The sequence below is a fragment of the Dasypus novemcinctus genome, chromosome 2 (assembly GCF_030445035.2).
Source record: "Dasypus novemcinctus isolate mDasNov1 chromosome 2, mDasNov1.1.hap2, whole genome shotgun sequence".
NCBI lineage: Eukaryota > Metazoa > Chordata > Mammalia > Cingulata > Dasypodidae > Dasypus > Dasypus novemcinctus.
The window spans coordinates 52,540,399-52,557,361 of NC_080674.1; the positions used below are offsets into that span (position 1 = coordinate 52,540,399).

The window sequence follows — 16,963 nt, forward strand, 5'->3', positions numbered from 1 at the left end:
TCTCCAGTGACCTGAGGCTAATGCAACAAAAGGAGGCGATTCCACAGCACCGAAAATAACACCCTGCTACAATTTGATAGCGGTAAAACTAAAAGGCAATGTTTGTATTGATTTTTATGTAGGACACCTTAAAAATAAATGAAGCATTATTAATTCAAATTCCTGTCTGTTAATCCAAGGAATGGGGCTATAGGTATTAAGAGCTATGGAAAAGGCAGAAGAGAAATTGAATTCTTCAGTTATGGCTCAAGCAAGCAGTCCAGAATCCCTGATGCACGATGCCAACACAGTCTCACCAGCGGCTATTAACATCTTCAGCTCTCTTGGTTCCTGCTTTTGGGAATCACACCACCCATTTATTCTCCTGGTAACCAAAGTGTGTGCTTTCATAGGCTTACCCTTTTCCGTCTTTACAGAAAAGTCCTACGTAGCCTTCTATAGCATTCATATTTATGCGTTGCTGCAGTCAAGCATATGTATAATGATAGTAAAGTATGAAATTTAATTTCTAGCTATTATATACAAAAATGCACATACAGAAATATATGTATTTATTATATGCAGAAATGTATACAGAAAGACAAAAGGATCTTGGAAAAACGTTTTTTATGACTTTATTAATAGGATTTCATAAAATAGGGGAAGGGCTACCTGATTAGGAAGATTCAAATGCTATTTATGGCCTCATAGTTTTCCAGATATAAATGCCTTCTGATTTGTACAATTCTTTCAAATGCACTTTATCACATTGCTCTATTTTAGATTTTACTACCCGGATAGGTCTTGTTTTGTTTTGCCTCCTATTTCTAAAGATACTGTGGAGATAAAGAAAATGTCAAATCTCTTCTAATTTTTTGCTATCTGTTAAGCATACCCAAGGTTTAGTAATCTTTAGGAATCACAACAACAACACACACATACAAGCCCTTAATGAATATTAACAATGTGCCAGGAACCATGCTAAATCCTTTTCACAAATTCCGGCAGTCTTCCCAATAACCCCAGGAGAGAGGTGCAATTTTACAAATGAGAGACAGGCTTAGGGTGGTTCAATGACATTCTCAATTTCTCACAAAGTTCTCAAGTCTGAAAACTTTGAACACTTTACAATCTGAATAGAAACTTTCTTCCTCCTCGATACTTCTTCCCTTGCTATTTTGCCAAAACATGTCTCCAAGATTTCTTTTTGCACAAGCTCTGTCAAACACTGGAAAAGATCAAATAACAGAGTAACAAATATCATCAAAGGATAACAACAGGTCACCTAGCAAAATGTCTTCTTGTTAAGGGAGCTGCAAAGTCCGTGTCAGCAACATTATTTTAGATGGTTGTCAAACCAACCTGTCCAGATACCTTAAAAATCAAGCGCAGAAACAGATAAAACTTTATATTGGGAAGAGAAGGTAATAGGACATTGGGAACGCAAAAAAAATCACCATAATCAATTAAGTTCAATAAATTATACCCACTAAGAGCAAATCCCACAAATGCCACCAACAGTGCCCTCTCTAGTGTTGACATTTTTTATCAAACAGATTGTGAACACCTTGAGGACAAGAACTGTATCTGGATGACTTCTGTAAACCCAGTGGCACCTGACATTTATTCTGTTGAATTAAATTAATCAGATAGGACTGCAAACACAGTGAACCCTATTGTCAATGAGGGACTATAGCTCATAGCACAATTATAAAAACATTCCTTCATGATTTATAACAAACGTACCATATAAATGGAAAATGCTAATAATAGCAAGGTATATGAGGAAAAATACACTGTAATGTAACCTATGGATTAGAGTTAATAACACAATTACAACATTCTTTCATCAATTGTAACAAAAGTACCAAGTACCATAATAATGCAGTGTTAATAATGGGAGGGGATAATATGGGGAAGCTGTATTTTTGCATGATTTTTCTGTAAACCTACAACTTCTCTCATTAAAAAAAATTAAATGAATGAAGCAACATTTTCTACATCAACACATAAATCTCAAAAATTTTTTGAGTTAAAAAAACAAAATTGTACAATGGCACATACACATATTTATAAAATAGAAAAACTGTACTAAATATTGCCTGGGAATGCACAATATGAAGGAAAAAGAAAAAGAAAAAAAAAACTTGGAATAATCAATACAAATTCAGGGAAATGGAATTCCTATGGAGGGTGGGAGTGAGGGAATGAAGAAGCAAAAAAAAGAGGGCTGGAGGTCAGAGGAAGTGAGAAAAGGAGAGGAATGATGTCAAGGAGAGACAATCAGTAGGCTTCAAATGTCTCATTATATTTCTTAAAGAAAAACTGAGGCAATTATGCAAAATGTTAACAATCCAATGAAGAAAAAAAAATAGGTCACTTTGGGTTTTCTACATTCCAGGCACTGGCAAGCACTTTTCATATTTTATTTGCAAAGCTCTTTGTTCAATCTTTTCCTGATACTTTTCTGTGTGTTTGAACTACTTCACAATTTATAAATAAAAAAGAAACCCAGGGGCAAAATCATGTGAGTATATCAAATTTAAGGTTAAGTACATGGGATATTCATTACCCTAGTCTCTATAGTTTTCTAGGGGTGAAATCTTTCATTTAAAAAAAGTTTGTTTTAAAAATAAAAATAAAATTAATCAGTATAGGTGGGTTGTTGCTAAATTCTAAAAATTGCCATTAAGCATCAGGTGATGCATACGGTAGCACTTTTTTTATTCAATAACAAGATATTCCAGCTGGGAAAATGTTTAGATATCAGCTCACATGGGGATTCTTTTCTTAGATATTAAATCTTAAAAAGGTCTTTTTTGGCTAGAAGACTACTTTTGTCATTTTTCGGAATTCTTTATTTCTGAAACAAAGGGTAACTTACACGCATTAACAGGGAGTCTCTTGATTAGGTGTTCCTTTACACAAGAAGCTGGGACCTGTACATTTAAATTAAAATCTGGAAATAGAAGTAAAATGACCAGTGGGTGCATTTTGCTCAGGAAATTTCAGGATTTAGAACTCAAAATGCACATCCCAGGAAACTCCTCAACACTGAGAAAAAAAAATCAAAACATTCCCATAAAAGTAGAGCAATTTGAACTCAAGAAAATCAGATAATAAATATTTTATGAGCACCTACTTTGTGCTTAAGTTTTTGCTTTTTATTTGTTTGTTTCCTTGGTAGATTGTTTTATGTTGTTTCTGAGAATTAGGCGGGATTTTCTAACCTTAAGAACTATACAGTCTATAAGCAAAAATGAAACTGATACCAAAATCAAATATTTATATATTCAGTTGAAGGAGATACGGTGATTTAAAATTGGAAAACAAGCTAGCCTCAAGCAGGTGATGAGTCTTTCTGTAATTATTTAGAAAAGATAAAACAAGATATTCTAAGCTAGAGAAGAAACATTTTCTCGAAGTCACTAGACAGGAAAACATGACTGAAATTAAGCAAGGGTAAAACTCAAGGAGGATGTCTAAGGGAGTGGTTTCCAAACGTGCCTACCCATTAGAATCACCTGGGAGCTATAAAAGTAGTCATGCCTGGGCTACATCCCCAGAAATTCTAATTTCACTGCTCTGGGATGGGATTCCAGGTACAGGCATTTTTTCATAGCTCTCCAGGTAAACTGAATGTCTAACCTATGTTGAGAACCACAGATTTAATATATAATGCTCTTATATTATTTTCCCTGGAATTAATATATTCTTGTTAAAAAAAAAAAAATACATTTAACAAAGAAGAACATAGCCAGAAGTGAAAGGGGCCTTTTGAGTAACAGTTTATCTTTTCATTATATTAAAAAACTTTTTAAAGTATCTGCATATAAGGGGTTCTTCTTTTAGCATGATATTAAGTAGAATTTTTAACTCTGCTGATAGAAAACGCAGATGTTAGAAGATTATTAGGGTGGACAGAATAGCTAATATAGACAATGTTTCCATGCCATTTATTTTGCAAAAATATATAATGTAATGTACCTATATATACACATGCATGTGTGCATGAAAGTGCATCAGAATTGATTTTTTAATCAAATAAGAAAGGGAACAAATCATGATCAGTAAAGTCTGTCTCTAGATTGAAATCCAAGGATGTGTATAAAGAGAAATGGGCATTTGGAATTTGTAATGGGATATAAAGACAAAGACCTTTTAAACAGTGATTTAAAATTTTTTCCAGGTCACTAATGGCCAAATGTTCTAATATGCTGATTTCCCAGTGACCCTTGTCAGTCGAATAGATGATGTCTTATACTAGTGAAAAAATCAATATCTGAGAGACAAAATTACGTGAATGTGCGCTTCTGATGAAGTGTTTAAAAATCAGATTGAGAATACTTAGACCCTAAACAATTTCTACTCTTTTAAGTCTAATATACATCACACCTAGAAACTCTAGTATGGGAATATAAATTATTAATAAGAAGTTACTTGAATTGATTTGGGTAAAGAGAAGTATATATATAAATGCATAGGAACATAGAACTAGAGATTTAAAGATAACAGGTAAACTACAAATCTATTCAGTGTGATGGTAAAAGGAAAATTAAAATTCAGGCCAACTTTGAAACAAGAAATTGAAGTTAAAATGGAATTCAATTATATTGACTATGTCAGGGAATAAGAATTTTTAATTTAACAAGTCACTTTACTGCTGCCCTGGGTGAAAGAAAGTGCAGCCTGCCCAAGAGCGGCGCGGCACACATGGAGAGCTGACACAAGGTGCTGCAACAAAAAGCAACACAGATTCCCAACGCCACTGATAAGGATAGAAGCGGACACAGAAGAACACACAGCGAATGGACACAGAGAGCAGACAACGGGGGGCGGGGGCGGGGGGGGGGGGAGGGCGGAGAGAAATAACTAAAAAATAAATCTTTACAAAAAAACAACTTGCTTTAGTATTGTCTACAATTGGTTTGGGTTAATCAGCTAATTAGAACACCATACGGATCAAATAACTTGAAATCACAATATTAAAATCACAGGCTAAATTCAAAAATTTGTGTAGCGATGTCTCAACTCTGTAGTATTTATCATAAAGAAAGAAGCTAAAAAAAAAGCATATATCCTTCTATAGCATATCTACTGTGATATGTTCACACAAAGAGACACACTAATATGGGGCCTAAAATGATAAGGAAAAAACATAATATTTGCCTTCTTTTATAGTTGTACAAAGATTATTTCAATAGAAAATATTTCCAAATCATAATTTGTTCTCTCTTTGTAGCTGAATTACATATTTTGTCTAATGTTATTAACATGTCCAAGCAACATGCAAATATTTCCAACTGGTAGTTGCTTTGTCATCACACGGAAATGCTCTAGCTGTTTCAGCAGGAACTGTGGGCTGCAAACATGAGAATTTTGTCCATGATTAGCAGTAGGAGCAGTAATGTTTTTAGAAATTAATCTACCTTATCCTTTCTCAACCAACTTAATGTCTGCAAAGAATATTACTCCTTTTTCTACTTCAATAACTAATGGTGTCATCAACTATTGTAGAAAAGCACATAACTCCATGTACTCAGTCTTGACCTCTTATTTAGCTTCAGGGTCATTTTATCTCTAGAAAGGACCTTTTTCACTTGTCACATGAAAAATTTAAGACTGGCTAAGTAGATTGAACTGCTCACTTTCCATTGTAAGAACTTTAGCAAACCATGGAACTCTTACATAAGAAATTATGTCAAAAGAAAAGGGAAACATACCTTACCTTAATGGTGTAATTAGTTATTACAGGTGTGTGATGTAAAATGTAAAAATCATGTTGCTCTTATCAGATATTGGAAAACCAAATGGGCTTCCTGAGTTCTGAATGAAAATAAAATGTGTGATGCTCATACAAAAATGTATTAGATGGGAAGCAGCTGTGGCTCAATCAGTTGGGCCCCCATCTATAATATGGGAGGTCCTAGGTTCACATCCTGGGGCCTCCTTGTGAAGGCAGCTCGCTGCACACTGCAGAGAGCCACTGGCCCACAAGCCCCACAGAGAGCTGACTCAGCAAGGTGATGCAACAAAAAGGGAGACAAGCAAAAAAATGCAGAAAAGAGCACAGTGAATGGACACAGCAGACAGCAAGCAAACTGCAAGGGGGGGAGGGGATAAATAAATAAAAATAAATAAATACAGACACAGAAGAATGCACAGTGAATGGACACAGAAAGCAGATAGCAAACAAAAAGTTGCAAGGGGTGCTGTAATTTTAAAAAATGTACCAGATGCATAAAGTAGAGGTGTCACATACCACTGTTTCCCATTACATTATGACTTGGTGACCGCTTTTCTAAGGTTTTCATAAAAGACCTTGAGAAAAATGTATAGGGAAAAGATCTCAATTTTGATCTCGTAAATGACCCATTATGCCTAATGAAATTGTAGTCATGATTATTTCATTGTTAGTAGTAAATTGAAATGAAAAGAGAATTTGAAAACCATTGTCCTACTGTTCAGTTGTAACTCTCAAGGTGAATATAAACATTCCAACAGGGCGCCCAGAAATTCCCAAATACAACCAAGGAAGAACCCAATTATACCATGCTGCAAATAGGTTTTTTGTATGCTGAAAAGAGGAACAGTACCACCTACCTGAAAAGTGCAGCTCAGACAGAAAACTTCCAAGAGAAGTTTGAGGCAAGGAAAAGGAGTTGAGAAAATTGCAGCAGCAGGTAGTTCTATCTCACACAAGTCCAAACTGCAAATTCTTTGGCACCTCACAATTCTGGCTGGCTTGTACTTTCTTAGAGTAGGCAGTGAGGTTCACAGAATCTCAGTAGTTTAACTCTATCAAAGTAGTCTTATAGCTAGATATTCTTTCTGGATTTTTATATGGAAATGAAGCATTGGTACAAAAACACCAGGTTTTTCTCATCATTATAATTAATAAGAAGGCACACAGGCACAAAGTTCTTCTAGCATTGTCAAATTCTACCTATTTAATATATTCCAATTATAATTCTTTTATTCTATTCTAAATTTTAACCCAAACAAAAAGAGAGATTGAATTACTGATTCGCTTGTCATTTAATAAGTAAAAACTACTCCCATCTGGTTTTACTCACTGTTACCTGAACAAATACATATACATATAGTACACAATATGTATGTATATTTGTATTAAATATAATATCCTGCATATATAATATCTTTTATAAAAATAAACACGAAAATTTAATTTTTAAGAGAATCATTTATAGTGTTTACCTTTGAAACCTCTTCAAACTTACAGCCATCTCTTTTAATCTGTTATATAATCTTGATTGATAACTAAGCCAGGTACTTAAAAGATTAAACTTTCCAACAAACAAAAATATGAGGTACCGGGTGATTATGACTTAGCTAATGTCTCAAAGCCAGTTAGTGATAGAAGCAAGGGTTCTACAATACAGGAATTCTGGCCCCTGACCTTTTCCAATAAGCAAGAAATTAACTAGGTCCAGATCCCAGAGCAAACAGGTCTTGTTCCACAATATAAAAATGTTGATATAGTAGAATTTTTTTAAAAAAACATTAGGTGTTTAACAGTAAGTTTTAAATTTTCTTTTAAAGTTAAAATTCAGATTCCAGATAAATCCAAGGAAAGGGCTAGACAGAATTTCATCTGAACTGATTTTTAAGATTTTGCTTGTAAAATACTGTTATTTAAGGCTTTTAAATAAAATACAGTATTTTATCTCCTTTATCATGTTTTAAGCCCATGAAGGTCTTGAAGAATAATTTTATTCAGGCACTCTTTCCCCTCCACACACAGATAATGACCAACATAGTTCCTTGTTCATAACAATAAAAATTTACTGAATGACTGTAATGGTTTCTAAAATAAATAACCAAATAGTTCCAAGAAACATCTGTAATAATGGTGAGTAATTAAATACTATCTCTGTGTTTATTCAGAATTTTCTTCGTACATCTTTTCAACCTGAAATTCCACCATGTTATTCAAAAATCCAAACTTGGACTGTTGGGAAAGCTTATTATCCAATAGCTAAGTATTTATATTAGTTTTGGTTACAAGCATTATTCATTAAACCAACCAAGATGTGTCATGGAATATACTGACTTCTCTCTGCCAGAATAGTTTATATTTCCTTCTCTATCCTCCATTCATTCACCACATAAAGGTCAGGTATGGACTCTATACTAGTGCAAATCTTGCCAGAGGATATGAAAATATTCTCTGATCCACCCAGTCTCTCCACCAATAGTCACCTTTAGCCTACTCTCTGTGGAACAACTGGACAATACAGACCAAACCAAAGAGTACACAATGACTAAAGCAGCAGCAAGCTAGAGTTGCTTTATCAACCTTATCAAGGTTGAACCATCATCAGATCCTTTCAATTTTCTGATTTATAAATCTTGCCAAACCCACGCACTTTCTTCTATTTCCAGCATTCCCGTTGTCTACAGTCCAATTTACAATGACCTCTCACCTGGATAACTTTAGAACTATTATTCATAGATCCACCCTTATTCTTACTCTATGACACCTCCAATCCAGTCTTCACAGTGCAGTCACAATAATCTTTTCAAAATGCAAATCAGGCACTCAATTCTAAGACTTAGCTTTGCAGTTTGGATTAAAAATGAAAATTCCTAACATGGCTTACAAAGGTCTGCATTATCTGGTTTCCTTCTACAGTAACATCTCCTATTGTTTCAGCAATCTATTGCTGTGTAACAAACCACCCAAATTCTTAGTGAATGAAATAACAATTATTTATTTGCTGATGATTTTGCAGTGTAGGCTGGGATTGAAGGGAACAGCTCATCCTCCTGCATGTGGCATCAGCTAGGTTCATTCAACATTGGTCAGAGGATGCAGTTCCAAGGAGACTCACTCACTAATACAGTAAATCTGTTTTGTCTGCAGGCTGGGAGATTGCTAATGTTGTGGACAAGAGGTCTGAGTTTTCCTTCATATGGACCCCTCCTTATACCTGATCAGGCTTCCTGACAGCATGGAAGCTAGGATTCAAAAGCAGAAAAGTGAAGCTGCCCATCCTCTTAAATTCTAGGATCAGAACTGATACAACATCATTGTAGGCATACTTTATCATCAGTGCAATCACAGGCTCAGGCCAGATTCAAGAGGGTGGGTATTTTGGACTTATCTGAAAAGTGGGTATATTGACAAAAAATTTACAGCTATCTTTAATCCCTCAACCCATCAAGTTCTTTCTTTCTTCTTTGTTCCAACCTTCCAGCACCTATCAGCAAGCTGATAGAGTTTCACATGGATTAGGCAGTATAAGAAGAATAGATCTAAATTTATATCTATTCTCCATCAACAGTCATTCAATTTTACAATGATATTGCGATCATATCCTGACTGAAAGGACTTGTCCATAAACTCTAGCTGTAGGTTAATAATTAAATTTAATGTTTAAAATGACAATGCAACTGAAAATATAGTCCTGAGGTATAATTTAAATTTGCTCCTTATGGTCTTTTCCCCAAGGTTCTTATACTCCTGTTGGTCAGTATAATATGCGTGACCCAAACAGTCCATCATCCAATAAATAAAAGAAGGAGGATAACAAAATAATACAGAGAGAGAAGGAGTGGGGAAAAGAGATTAATGGAAAGAGGAGAAAATAAAGGAGACCTAAATAAAAAATTTTTCTCCTCTGTTCTGCATTCACCTTAACCAACAAATATATTAGATCAAACTTACTTATTTTGCAGGGAATAAAAGTGCTAAAATATTTTTATATGTAAAATAAAATCATAAGTGATCATTTAAAGGAACAAAGTCAATAAGGAGACCTGTAAAAATTGTGACCATTGTATTCAGAAATTAATTGATAAGTACTTTGATTAGAAAATAATTTGTACTCAATTACTTGCTTTAAAAGCAGAAAATAAGCCAAAAAATTAGAGAGTTGAATGCTTTGATGTTCTGAATAGAGATTCAATTTGTCTTCTTTTCATTTAAGAAGGATCAATTTTTAAGACTCAAATGTATGAAAAATATATCATGAATCAATCTTGTGCTTAATTTTAAAACTGTATATATGGACTGGTCAAGCCAATATTTATACCTAAGACAAATTTCATACTGACTCTATTAAATCTTAAAATGCTTTGTCATGAAACATTGTAAGTTGATTCTCAGTAAAACTGCACTGTGAGTTCATAGTAAGGAATATAAAACAGCAAACACAATATCAAATTGCACTTATTATATATTATTTTCTTCTTCTAGAATGATAAACTTTTGTATTACATGTGAAAGTATATATGTATATAACTATCACATTCCATGAAGATGAACAATTATCTTATTGTGATATGTAAAAAGTGTGCAATAAGGATATGAAGCATCCACAAGAAGAGCCAAACTAACACCAATTGGGTTCAGCCCATTTTAAAGGTCAAGTTAGAACATCCTATGAACAGACTGCAGGAACTATGGCTTTGACTAGCACTGAAGACAGAGAATAAGGGTACCCATTGGTGTGGTTTTCTTGGCATTGGAAAGTCATTTGATCTTAAACAGTTTGCCATTTGTTGACAGAATATACAGAATTAACTTAGAAATCCATGCCTTACACTTCTCTAGAAAGTTCAAACTTTAGATTAATACTTCTTAAAACATCAATGACTTGCCAGATCCCTTTTCTTTGACTATAGACACAAGACAGCTTGAAGTTAACGATCCTATAGGTGATGATGAGAAAGAGAAATGAAGGAAAATGAGAATATTTTTAAAACAATGGAATCCTTCTAAGAAAACCTTTGTCTTCATCACCACATTGACTAAAGCAAATCCTTAATAGAAAACCAGTGATTAACCATGTCTTTGGATGTTGTGAGGTTAAAAAACAAGAACTATGAGGGAAGGAGAGAATCAAATGTCTAGTAATAAAATAATTATAAAATTAATAGATTTTTTTACTAAATGAAATATTTTGGACTTCATTAAAAATTATGCAGACATGAAAAAATGAGTTTGATATGTAGTTCAGTAAAAATTAATTCATATATACATTCCGATTGCAATTATCATATATATTACAAATATACATACACACATATGATGAAAAATATGTGATAATATATGAATTTCTCCCCTTAATTTAAATTGTTTCAAAGTTAATATATTTTATTAGAAGGAAGAAATTAGTATATAATATAGAGCTATCCATTGTTAGGGGGAAATAAATACTAAGGAGCTATTCTTGGGACTAATAGAGGACGAAATTACAAACATATCCTTTGTTTCTGTCCCATTTGGGGAAAGAAAAAAAAAAGGCAAGCTCTACAGCTGGCGTGAAGCAAGCAAGAACCCACGCACATTACCAGTCAAAGAGTTGGCCAAGGGGAAGATGCTTTGGCAAGACTGAGCACGCAGAGGATGAGGCAGCTGCCGGGCATGGGTTGTGCCCGCAGGCGGTCCTCAGGCAACCCTGGCCCCGCCGCCACTGCTGTGACGTAGGTTTAGCGTTTCTATTTAGCAAAAACGTGGATTCAGAAAAGCACCCAGGAAGATTGAACCTCCAAGATCAGACACAGGGACGAGTGGTGAAGCGTATAGGAGAACTGCTTTGGTTTCTCCTGTAAAAGAAACAGTCCTTTATCCTAATCCTTATCCTGTAGGGACCCTTATAAAGCCTCTGTTTTCACTCTTGGGTTTACAGGCTATGCATTTGGATTAGTGCTGTTTGGTAAGATAAATCACTAAAATCCAGCGTCCTGAGCTATTTTAATGGTATTAAAGTTGCTTGGTTGGTTTGTATAAGGCCACAAAAGTAAGGGGACTTCGGAAAGGAGATTAACAAGTGGTGGAATAACCTAATTGGCGGCCAGCAGACTGTGACAGGTATCATAACTGCAAATGTCTCTGTATTCTGTCTATGGGGTATTATCTGCAGTGGACAATGGTCAAATATTTCACATCCAATCCAGCCACATGGGTTCTTTGCTCTCCAATTTCAAGCCAAGATGCTGACACATCAGAAATGCCATACATAGTGGCATGGTGACTTCTACCCTTAACCATGAGGCACTTTTCATTTATATTCATCAAGGAAGTACTCCACAGGCATCAAACTGTGTACCCAGATTCTACTTTGTTATTTGATTATCCTACTTAATCCCATTAGAAACTGATCTTTTAAATAACACAAAACTGCTGACAAAATGCCTCTGCAAACATTAAGAATTCCCTATGTGAAGAGTATTCAATTTCACAATTGGCCATAGTAAAAGCTAGTGTTTACATTTACTTAAACATTAATCGCAGACCATTTCAAGTGAAAATGAAAAGCATGGACTGTCTAAAGAAAATAAAATCTTACAAGACACAGTAAGATTTGGTGAGATCTTTTTTCTTTCCCATTAGAAATCTGGGGATTTTAGGGAGTACTTTTTCCATAAAATGGCCAGGTGTTTTAAGTCTCTTCAGAAACCTAAACTTAAAGTCTATTCCCACTTTATGTAGAATCACTAATTTGAGTTTATTATAAAACCTACATTTTTGAGGATATATATGCTGTGAACCAGTGAAATTCACACTATAGCAAGATGCATAGCAGAAAATATTTGCCTATTAATATTGAGGAATTCAAAATCTCTTAGGATAAAAAGTAACTCATATAGGCTATGAGAATATTTCAGGGTAAACATTAAAAAGTATAATTGTGTCTAGAGGAAATGTTAAATAATGGAGTAGTTATGGCATACTAGCAGAATGTTCATCTAGAAAAAGAAATTTTAAAAACATTTTATAAGGCGACTTATATTAAGAGACTGACCAAAGTCAGAAAAGTCACACTATAGAACAAATTGGGTCACTTGCTCATGCCTCCATTTTCTCATCAGCTAAATGGGTGTAATGAGAGCTCTCCCTTTCAACTCACAGGGAATTTAGAGAGGTTATTATATTAATGTTCTTATATAAGGGCACATGGTAAAAAAGCTCTATAAAAACTGAGCACTTTTTATTATCTACATTTTATCCATTACCAAAAGGATCATGGAAAAGGATAAAAGGAAAAATTTCAAAGCACGCTTCTACAACTTCTACATAAAAGGTTTTCATAAAACTTAACAGGCTCTTTATTTTTTAAAAAAACTAGTGATATGAATATGAAAGGCTTCTAGAATCAAAATAGTGTATCACTAAATGTTATAAAATAGTCACAATATTGCTGAATGTTTCCATTTAAGATTAGTAAATATTTTTTAAAATATTCCAGAAAGGACAAATGAATATTTACGTTCTAGTCTGATGATTTTGGCACGATTTCACAAAGGAAGAAAAAGAAGGACATCTAGAGCTAAATGAAAGCCAGAAATCCACTCTCAATTTGGTAATAAACAATTTCTTCTCTTGCCCTTAACTTCCATCCCTATTTCTTTGACTTTTGCTAATTAGAGCTTATACTATTGTTTATTTATTTAACATTTTATTGTGTGCCTACTATGTTCCAAACTCTGAGTCAGGTATTTGAACTAATAAAAGGGAAGAATGAGTTAAGATCTCTCAGGGGACACTGCTAACAGGAGAAGACCAGCATGTAAAACTACATAAAACAAAGAAACGATGTATATTGCTAGTTGGGAGAATATGGTGGCACATACATTTTGGAAACAAATAGGCTTTTTCTTGCAATTGAAAATAGAATAAGCATATATTATGCCACCCATCAATTCCTGGCTCAGATAAATGCCCTAAAGCAATTCTTACACATATTTATCCATGGAATGCTCAAGAGTGTGCAAGCAACATAATATAAAAATAGAAAAGAACCTAATTATTAGTCTGTACAACAATATATAAATGAATGTGAAATATCACATGATAAAAAATAAATACCGGTGTGAAAATAAATGACCCTCAGCCCACAGTCAGTACCATGAAAGAATCTTAGAAATTCATTATTGAGCAAGTAAAAGCAAGTTCCAGACTACTATATATAATATGATATCATTTTTTAAAAACTCAAAAATAAGCAAATATACACATTAAATTTTAAGAATACATATACACCTAATAAAATTATTATAAAATTCAAGAATTACACAACCCCAAAATTCAGCATAGTAGTTAAACTTGAGAGGAGATGGGATGGTAGCAGTAGGTAAGTGTATATAGGTAGCTTCAATGGAATGGGTCATCATAATCAAAATCGTGATTGGCTCATAGTCAAATTTTTATTATGCTTCTTTTCATATATAATATATAAAATATATATTGTATATAACATAATGATTTATTAAATGGTACATATTTTTATATCAAATTTCACAAAATAAAAATTAGATGAAAGTTCAAATGTCATGAAATTTCTGCCTTCAGGCATTGGGCAAGGAAGACTTCTCAGAGAAGCTGAAATTCAAGCAGGTCTGGAAAGATGAATTAATTTTCTGAAAGGAGTAGGGAAAAGGAACTTGTGCCATCTTTGGAAGCCCTGATATGCCTAGAAAAAAAGTTTATATTGTAAGCAATGGGAAGATGCTGATGGAGTCTTTGAAAGGAGGTAAGAAACAAGACCTTAATTTTTAACTATAATGGCAGGACTGTACAGAAGGATTCATGGGGAAAGAAAAGTGGCATGACTCAAGTAAAAGAATTTTGCAATAATTTAGGTGGCACAAGACAGAAGTTTGAACAAAAGAATAGGAGTAGAAAAGGAGAGAAAAACAGACTTAAAAACATTTAAGAGATAGGTTTGATAATTAAATAAATATGCAGCATTAGGAAGAAATAAGAGCCACAGACATCCCTGTATATTGATATTTGAAGGATGAATGGATGATGACACCTTTTTTCAAGAAAGTAATATGGGAAAAGGAAATGGTTTCACAGGGAAGACAATAAATTTGGTTTGGGACTTGGGTTTGAGAAGGTTTGGGAGATCCATGTGGAGATGTTAGTAGATCCTTGAAAATACAGGTGCAGGTTGGTATAGAAATTTAAATGTATGCAATTTGATTAGCAATTGTGACCAAGGTATCAAATGTTATCCTCTAGAGAGAAAGTAAAGAGCAAGACTTGAAGAACAATAAGGGTGGATGGAACTTTAGAAAATGGGAGGACGTGGTGTGGGGAGAGGGGGAGAGATGATTAAGAGGAGCACTGGACTCTAGAGCCAGAATGACAAGGGTCATAATATTCTTTCTACCATCCCCGGCTAGACCTTGGGCAAGTCATCTAACTCCACTATGCCTGTTCTCCCAGCTGCAAATGGAAACAATCCTACTTCATATGATTGCTGCATGAATTAAATTAGCCAATATTGTATAAAATGTCTGGTGCAAATATTGACCCATTTATTAGCAAGTACTGCCTACTAGGATACTTGGTCTGGTTGTACAGTATTGTAATTATTTGTAAACTGAGAAGTCATTACACATATATTGGGATTTCAAAAGCCTGAGGAGCCCCTTGCCATTACCACCACAATCCCACAACCACACAATTTGTCTCCTACCTTTGATGTCAGAAACCACCTCAATTGAAAAAAATTTCAATCCACAATTTTAGGTAGAACTTAAAAGGTGGAGCATGGGAAAGGTACCAAAGTAGCTTAAATTTATATGAAAGAGTACAGGACTAAATTATATCTTTTCCTAAGAGCATATGCTGAGATCAGCGAGAAAAATGTGCCAAGTTGGTGACCTATGAAGTGGAGTGAGAGAACCAGGCAGGGAGAGAGGTTTTAAAAAGGGGAAGCTGAGTTGAACACTCAACTCCACTATTTTGCTTTGAATAAATTTTGGTGCTCAGTCCTTTTCCATTATAACTAGGAATCACTCTACTATTGAACTTAAATTCCCCTCTGTAGATTAAGTGGATAGAATCTACATAAAGTGTTTTGCATAATGCCTGCCATATAGTAGACTGCTTACTAAATGTAGACTATGGCTGCTATATATATGCTTTACACTGTGCAAAAAAAAATCTCGTTAACTCGTAGTAATCTTGCCCCATTCTCTCTCACTGATATGAAATACAATTGTCAAGAAACCCTCTTCTGGGTGGTTTATGAAAATGGGTTTCTATGCTTAGGTATTAGGAGATGGGAATCATAAAATAATAATAATAATAACAATAATAAAGAATATTTAGAGTGCACAAGATACTATACTACTAAGTTCTATACAACGTTTATTGCATGGGACATTTGGTCTATGAAATGCATTTTTCCATTGCCAAGTAGTATCACTTAGTTTTGGTTAAGTAGTTATGAAAGATGTTGCTTATGAATGATGAGTCTAAGAAGTTCTAAAAGTACAAAAAAACCACACACATAACACAATAATAGGAGTTAACATGGGAGAAATATGTCATTTCATTAATTTTTTTCATGGACAGCTGTACAGGATACAATAAACGTATTCAGCAAAACACTTTCCCTTTTCCTTCTTTTTTTCCTTCTTGAAAGTACTGCTAAATGACTGTAAAATGCATGTTGTTTCTCAGAAATTCAGGGATAGTTGGCATTTTCAGATAATTCTGCAACTCTAGTTTCATTCCCAAGATTTGAAAACTATTCACACACTTATTATTTTTAAGGTTAACCATTTTATAATAAAATTAAAGGAAGTCATTTTAAATAACTAAAGATAAAAAATTGAAGTCCAAAGAATGTGTGAAAGAAAAGAATAAGAAAAAGCAGCATTCTGCTGCATCTTCTTTTCGTCCAAGTTTAGTATTAAAATTTTCTTTAAGGATAAACTCGACGAAATTAAGATGAACAGACAAAGTGTTATTGTTAGAATAGTCATTTATCTAAATAAAATTTACTTAATTTCTCAGCCAAAGAGTTTCGTAATTTTTAGTGCCAAAATTGCGTACAATCATTTATATTTGCTCTTTTAAATATCCACAATCATTTTCAAACAGATGTATCCATGTTGATGCTTTAGGCATAACTGGAAGAAATTTTTTATGAGTAATTATGGATTAAAAGGGAACATAGAATAAGTGAAGGAGAACATATTATTGAATTTGATAAGA

At 34.0% G+C, this 16,963-nt stretch overlaps 1 pseudogene; it reads left to right on the forward strand.

Annotated features, from left to right (window-relative positions):
- Nucleotides 1–205: 205 nt before the first annotated feature.
- On the forward strand, nt 206–11,981 carry LOC101417840 (presenilin-associated rhomboid-like protein, mitochondrial pseudogene; annotated as a pseudogene).
- The last annotated feature ends 4,982 nt before the right edge of the window (nt 11,982–16,963 follow it).